The sequence below is a fragment of the Octopus bimaculoides genome, chromosome 3 (assembly GCF_046866305.1).
Source record: "Octopus bimaculoides isolate indiv1 chromosome 3, ASM4686630v1, whole genome shotgun sequence".
Lineage (NCBI taxonomy): Eukaryota > Metazoa > Mollusca > Cephalopoda > Octopoda > Octopodidae > Octopus > Octopus bimaculoides.
Window position 1 is genome coordinate 99,253,633 of NC_142930.1, and position 7,768 is coordinate 99,261,400.

Sequence of the window (7,768 nt, forward strand, 5' to 3'; positions counted from 1 at the left end):
GCTTGTTTTGTGTGCTTTTGGTATTCTACAATCGGTAAAATACAATATATTTACAATCGGTACTGATGAATATTTCAATGAAAAGATCTACTCCGTTGGACTAAAACATTTGTAATGTTAGTCTCTGGGGCAGTGAAAATATGTCATATGCTGTTGTTCGACTGCCATAAAAAAATATTTAAAAATAACATATACCTACCCTTAATGTCTAACCACCAATATTAAGGAGTCTCTGCCTTATCAAATCTGCTTTCTTGATTGTTTGCTCTGAGATATCAGAAACTGGAACTTACAAGGCCTAACGTTGGCGTCATTAGCTATTAACCAGGTGAAAAGTATCGTTTTATTCATTGAATAATTAATTTGTTTAGTTTTGATTTCGATTTTCTATCATTTGGACAGTAAGCGTGATATCCGGCCGCTCTATTCAGCATGTCATATGGCGGGTGAGTTATAGCTCAATAACCGAAAATGAAATACGACAAAAATTCGTTCACACACGTTTGTACACAAATACATAATTTCGCTCAGATATCAGTCGCTATAACAGTTAATGGCATAAAATACAATGTTCATTAACTCTTTAGTTTTATTGAAGTACCAGTTGAGCACTTGGGTCGATGTAATCGACTTACTCACTCCCCCAAAATTACTGGCCTTGTGCAAAATTTTGAAACCAATAAATCACCCGGTTTAAACATTCGGGCAAGGTCTCCGATTAGAGGATATTTTCCTCACTTGATCGCACTCAGCTGCAAAGCCTAGAAGAGGGTTGCTGATATTGCATTTACTTACATGATAAAAAAAGATGGGTGGGTGATCACTTGAAACGAAGCAGCCTAGGACAAAATGTCTTGGGGAATTTCATTACACTAAATTCAAATCGTTGAACACTGGGGTCAATGTAATCAACTTATCCCCTACCTAAAATTACTGGCCTTGTGCTAAAGTTTGAACTCAATATTATGAATAACAATGGTAGAGTAACAATAGTATTGTTAACAATTGTAAGACAACATTATTATAATTTACAATAGTAGGAACTAGCAAGCTCGATTGCTATGCTGCGCTGGGGAAACATAAAGAATTGATTTGCTTCTGGCTGATCTGAAAATGGAATATAAAGTGACATCCAGTGAAATTTGCAACGCAATGATCTATGTATGTGGTTCGTCAAATGTGACTCTCGAAGTATTGTCAGAGCGATATGTCCCCTTTCAGCAAGTAAATTAACATCCCAGTGCTGCAATATGCATTGTGTAGTTACTATATTTCGTTCGTTTGAAACAGTCCAATGCATAGAAATAAATAAATAAATAATAACTAAATAACATATGATTGATGATGTAAGAGAAGTAATGTAACCCAGAACAGACAATATAAGAAATGATACATTATATATTGACTTAAACACTCGCTGAGTAGAGTAACGCAATAGAAGCGTGCTAGGCCCATAACCCAGAGGTCCATAGATCGAAACTACCGTCTTCCTATCAATCAATCACTTTGTCTCTATGTTTGCTGTCTGTATGTATGCATGTCTTACGTAAGTTAAGAAACGGTGACGAGTGAACATTTTGTAAATATAATGAAATCATAGACCTTAAATTTAAGCGGGAGAGAACTGGATGGTTTAGTTGATGTAAATACGTAGCATAATCATCGCGAAAATAAGAAGTCCTGGTTCAATTCCGACTACTAATAGCCATTTTTCCCCCTCGTGGCTATTTACGCCCCAATATTAAGACTATTTTCTATAATCAATATCCTTTCTACTAAATACACAAGGCCTGAAATTTTGTGGGAAGGGGACTGATCGAATACACTGACCCCAATGTTGCGCTGGTACTTAATTTATCGACTCCGAAAGGATGAAAGGCAAAGCCGATCTCGGCGGAATTTAAACTCAGAACGTAAAAACGGACGAAATACCGCTAAGCATTTTGCCCGGCGTACTAACGATTCTGCCAGCTTGCTGCGTTAATCTTCTATAGTCAGTATATACGGTGAAAGAAGGCAGCAAGCAGGAAGAAATGTTAGCAACGCCGGGAAAAATGCTTAGCAGCATTTCGTCCGCCTTTACGTTCCGCGTTCAAATTCTGCCACGTTCAAATTCTGTGCCTCTCATCCTTTCGGTGTGGATAAAATAATCCCCAGTTTAACACTGGGATCAATGTAATCGACTCACCCCTTCAACCCGAACTTGCTGCCTTATGCCAAAATTTGAAACCAATATCTACGGTGAAAACTTATAATTATAGATAGATAGATTGATAGATAGATAATGTACAGTTCCGTGATGGTAAGATCAACAAAATAAGTACTCCAACTTGTGAGAGACAAATATTATTTAATAGACACAATTCATGTTTATATGTGCTACTAATAGTTTCTTGGGCCGAGAACATGCCAAAAAATGAATTATAGCATGTGTAACATCTCCGCATAGACATTAGGCACAAATTACATAGCATAAGGAACTAGAAATTGAATGAAAGAAACGCGAAAAGTTGAGAAGAAAACATATAGAAAACGTGGAAAGTTAAAAACGGAAAACGGAAAAAGAAAAGTAATCAGAAATAAGTGAAAAGGAAAAGGAGTTATCTATCTTTGACCTTGAATTATAAGGCTGGAAAAAATAGCAAAAATTAATTAGGCACAGGCGAAATTTTCTAGTTCTTTAAAAGGGACTTAGGCATATGTTTACAACAGCCGAAACTTTCAGACCTAGTGTTCAGGATAATTATCATGTAATAGAAATTCATACTGTGTACGCCAAAACCTACATAGTGCAGTGAGCAGAAACGACAAGTGCAGGATTTATCGATTAGTATACTGGATAATATTTTTAACACTTGTAGCTAACAATAGTAGGATTGCGATATTATTATTATTATTATTATTATTATTATTATTATAATAACCGTAGTGATACCTTACAGGGTAAAAACATGCCTTTTACGCAAGAACCTGAAGACAATATTGCAACAAGACCATGCGTTATGGATTAACGTTTGAACATCAAAGAGCCATACTCGACTTTGTCTTTCATCGTTTCTATAAGATAAAGCAGCTGGTGTGGTGGAATTGCTTCGTTCTTCTATTCTCTCTTTTACTTGTTTCAGACATTGGATTGCGGCGGTGCTGGAGTACCACCTTGACAGGTTTAGCCGAATAGATCATCCGAAGAATTTTTTTGTTTCAAGTCTGGTGCTTATTTCATTGGATTTTCTTTCACCGAACCGCTAAATTACAGGAACGAAACAAGCCAACACCGATTGTCAAGAGATGTGGGGACAAAGATTCGCTCGCAAGATACACACAGATACATAGACACAAATATATATATATATATATATATATATATATATATATATATATAGAGAGAGAGAGAGAGAGAGAGAGAGAGAGAGAGAGAGAGAGAAAGAGAGAGAGAAAGAGAGAGAGAGAGAGAGAAGCTTCAGCATAGTTTCTGTCAACTGAATTCACCCACAAGGAATTGATCGGCACAGTTCTATAGTAAATGACACATGCTCAAGATGCCAAGCAGTAGGACTGAAATCGAAACCGCGTAGTTGAGAAGCCATCTTTTACTGAATTTGGTCTTGCTTTTTACGTTCTGAGTTCACCTGCAAGGGACTATTGCATCAAGCAGGCCTGGTCTTGATGATTTCAGGAGTGACAGTTATCTCCCCTCTCCACGCCACCGATCTTTATCTAGTTGTTGACTAGGGGCCGATTCAGCTAGGGATCCAGTGTTGTCGTAAGCGTTGCTGTCCGAACGCAAAAGGCCGAGCCAGACATCGCAAAATATTTTCTAACAATTCTGCCAATCCACCGCCCTAGAATAATAGATTTTAATTACCCGATCGGATTAAAGGCAAGTCTTTGCGATGCGTGTGTGTGTATGTGTGTTTATATATACATATATGCATGTATACACACGCACACATACATACACAGGTGTCACTGTGGTAAGAAGCTTGCTTCTCAACCACGTAGTTCGGGGTTCAGTCCCACTGCATAGCACTGTGGGTACATGTCTTCTACAATAGTCTCTGGTTGACTAAAGCCTGTCGTGTGTGTGTCTGTGTGTGAGAGAGAGTTTTGTGTGTGTTTGTCCCTCACCACCGTTTGACAACCGGTGTCGATGCGTTTGCGTCCCCCGTATCCTAGCAGTTCGGCAAAAGAAACCGATAGAATAAGTATCAGGCTTTAAAAATAAAAAAAAGTACTGAGGACGATTAATTCGGCTAAAATTCTTTAAGTTAAAAGAAATATATATATATGTATATATATATATATATATATATATATATATAGGCGCAGGAGTGGCTATGTGGTAAGTAGCTTGGGCAAGTGTCTACTACTATAGCCTCGTGCCTACCAAAGCCTTCTGAGATGGAAACTGAAAGAAGCCCGTCGTATATATGTATGTATATATATATATATGTTTGTGTGTCTGGTTTGACAACCGATGCTGGTATGTTTACGTCCCCGTAACTTAGCGGTTCGGCAAAATAGGCCAATAGAATAAGTACTAAGCTTACAAAGAATAAGTACTGGGGTCGATTTGTTCGACTAAAGGCGGTGCTCCAGCATGGCCGCAGTCAAATGACTGATACAAATAATACATACATATATATATATATATATACATATACAGGGTGATTGAGAAGTAACTCTCTATTTATAATTTATTTATTAACTATACGAGAAGTTGTCTTCCGTCCAACAAGAGTTCCTGGTGAAATCAGTTGATGCGGTTCCCGAGTGGCTTGAGAAGCTGGTGCCCATATCGAATTTTAAATAAAACTCCATGCTATACGCTTTCTTCAGATATTCATATTTTCTAAAAATTATAGTTAATAAATAAATTATAAGTATTTTAAAATTGGGAGTTACTTTTTAATTACCCTGTATACATATATGCGAATGTATATATGCATGTTACTGATTAAATACTCTTTGACTGAATAGAAAATAGGATGGTCATGACTGGAACGCTTTTTATCTTAGTTCTACTTGATCCCGGTCAGCCTGAATTGAGCCAAGAATAGTTCTCTGCTCAAACATTGAAAAATGTAATGAAAGACTGTCGTAAAAAAATGAACCAACAATGATTCATGAATTATCTCCCTTACACCGTATTATGGACACACGTTTCCGAAGTCATGACATGGGTTGGCATTAAAACTTCATTTCATTTCCTTGTATATTCGTTCACCAGACAGATGTCTTTCAGTTAAAAATTGCAATAACCCGTATATCTGCACTTCATGTGCAGTCGTGACAAAGTATTTTATTACATAAAATGACACTGCTTCAACGAAATGTTATCAAGTTAGTTTTAATTTCTTCTATATATGTCATAAAGTCATATCACTGCTAATTTCAAGTATATGGCATGTAAGTGTTACCAAATTCAGAATATCATCGAAAGCTCCCACTCATTGACATACATGGGTCAAGCTGATATCACCACTGGTAACAAAAGTATCGGTTTGACACTGACAGTCAGACAACAATTCAAGACTTGGGCGTGGCACCTTGGGCAAGTGTCTTCTGCTATAGCCTCGGGCCGACCAAAGCCTTGTGAGTGGATTTGGTAGACAGAAACTGAAAGAAGCCTGTCGTATATATGCATATATATATGTGTGTGTATGTGTGTTTGAGTGTCTGTCCCCCCCAACATCGCTTGACAACCGATGCTAGTGTGTTTACGTCCACGTAACTTAGCGGTTCGGCAAAAGAGACCGATAGAATAAGTACTAGGCTTACAAAGAATAAGTCCTGGGGTCAATTTGCTCGACTAAAGGTAGTGCTCCAGCATGGCCACAGTCAAATGACTGAAACAAGTAAAAGAGAGAGAGTATAGGTACATATATCAAGGTCAATGTTTCTTAGCCCTCTCAGAATTAGGCTAATGTGTCTAACTTTACCCTTCACTTGAGCAAAAAATAACTAGTTGCATGATTACCTCCCCTGTAGCCTCCAGTTAATATGTATTTTCATGTTGCCTGCCACTGTATCAGTCAAAGAAATATTATGAACTAACAAGAAAACTACCATATGATGGTCAACCTGAAAAAAATAGCAACCAAAACTCCCTTAAAAATACACCTCAGACTTACAAAAAGGAAGGCCACATTTAACAATGGAGCCCCAGGTATACAAAATTTCAGGATGGTGACAGCTGAAATGTCTTTCACCTTAAACTTTGGTTGATTAGGGTCCAACAGGGCCTAATCTAAAACAAGAATGAAATTCTACAAATTGAAATAACTATCTTTTATTTGTTTCAGTTATTTGACTGCAGCCATGCTGAGGCAGCCCCTTGAAGGGTTTTAGTCAAACAAATCGACCCCAGGACTTGTTTTTTCTTAAGCCTAGTCCTTATTCTATGAGTCTCTTTTGCCAAACTGCTAAGTTACAAGGACGTAACCATACCAACACCGGTTGTCAAGTGGTGGTGGGGAAAAACACAGACACATAAATATGATGGACTTCTTTCATGCACAATATTTTGGTCAAACCTAAGGTTCTACACAGTGAGACTGATCCTAGAACCATGTGGTCGAGAAGCAAGAACAGAATTAAGAATAATGACTGCAGGCAAATTAATGGACAGAATCAGCTGCATCTTCTCTTTCTATGTATGCTGTTCATTACTATTTTACTGCAAATCCAGCAGAGATGACATTTAAGATATTCCCACAAGAGCATGAACACCATGTCAGGGTTAAAGGAAATGGACAAATTGCTACGTTTATTAAATAATGATGATGATTACCAAAATTTTACACTTGACTAAAATAATGCTCACGACAAAAGAATTATATGGATGCAAACCATGTTTGTCTTCTTGATGGTGAAGAATCAGGGGTACCAAAAATTTTCACCATTTCAACAGGGTCTGGTATATGTCAGCTTGATAACCATAGGTTTAGGTGATATCAAAACTGGTAAAAGGACAGTCAGATATGTTGACAGAGTCAGACTATCATTTGAGAGGCTATTGTTCATAAGATGCAGAACTGCATCCTTTATTCACAGATACTGGGTTCCATCATGCTGGGAAATGAACACTCAACTTTAGCAGCTACTTATAAACAGGGAACATATACTTCACTATTATAGGCAACAAGAATGTTGTAAAATTAATGTATGGTTAATTAGCCTGCACCACAGTTTCAGTAACTACAGAATCACTAAATTGCTAAAATGGACTCAGTTATTTATCTAAATAGGACATGAAAATATATTTATTTAAATTCAATAGCTAGAAGTTAACCAAATTGTCTTCATTGATGTAGCAAAGAATAGTCACCTATCTTCACTGAAAATGTGACCAAATAACACTCATCATCATCATCAACATCGTTTAACATCCGCTTTCCTTGCTAGCATGGGTTGGACGATTTGACTGAGGACTGCTGAAACCGCATGGCTACACCAGGCTCCAATCTGATTTGGCAGAGTTTTTACAGCTGGATGCCCTTCTTAACGCCTACCACAAAAGAGAGTGTAGTGGGTGCTTTTACGTGCCACCGGCACGAAGGCCAGTCAGGCGGTACTGGCAACAGCCACACTCGAAATGGTGTATTTTATGTGCCACCTGCACAGGAGCCAGTCCAGCGGCACTGGCAACAATCTCGTTCGAATGTCTTTACATGTGCTACCGGCACAAGTGCCAGGAAGGCGACGCTTAACAATATTCAGCCGAAAAATTAAATTAAACCAAATTTTCTTATCTTTATTTATGAAA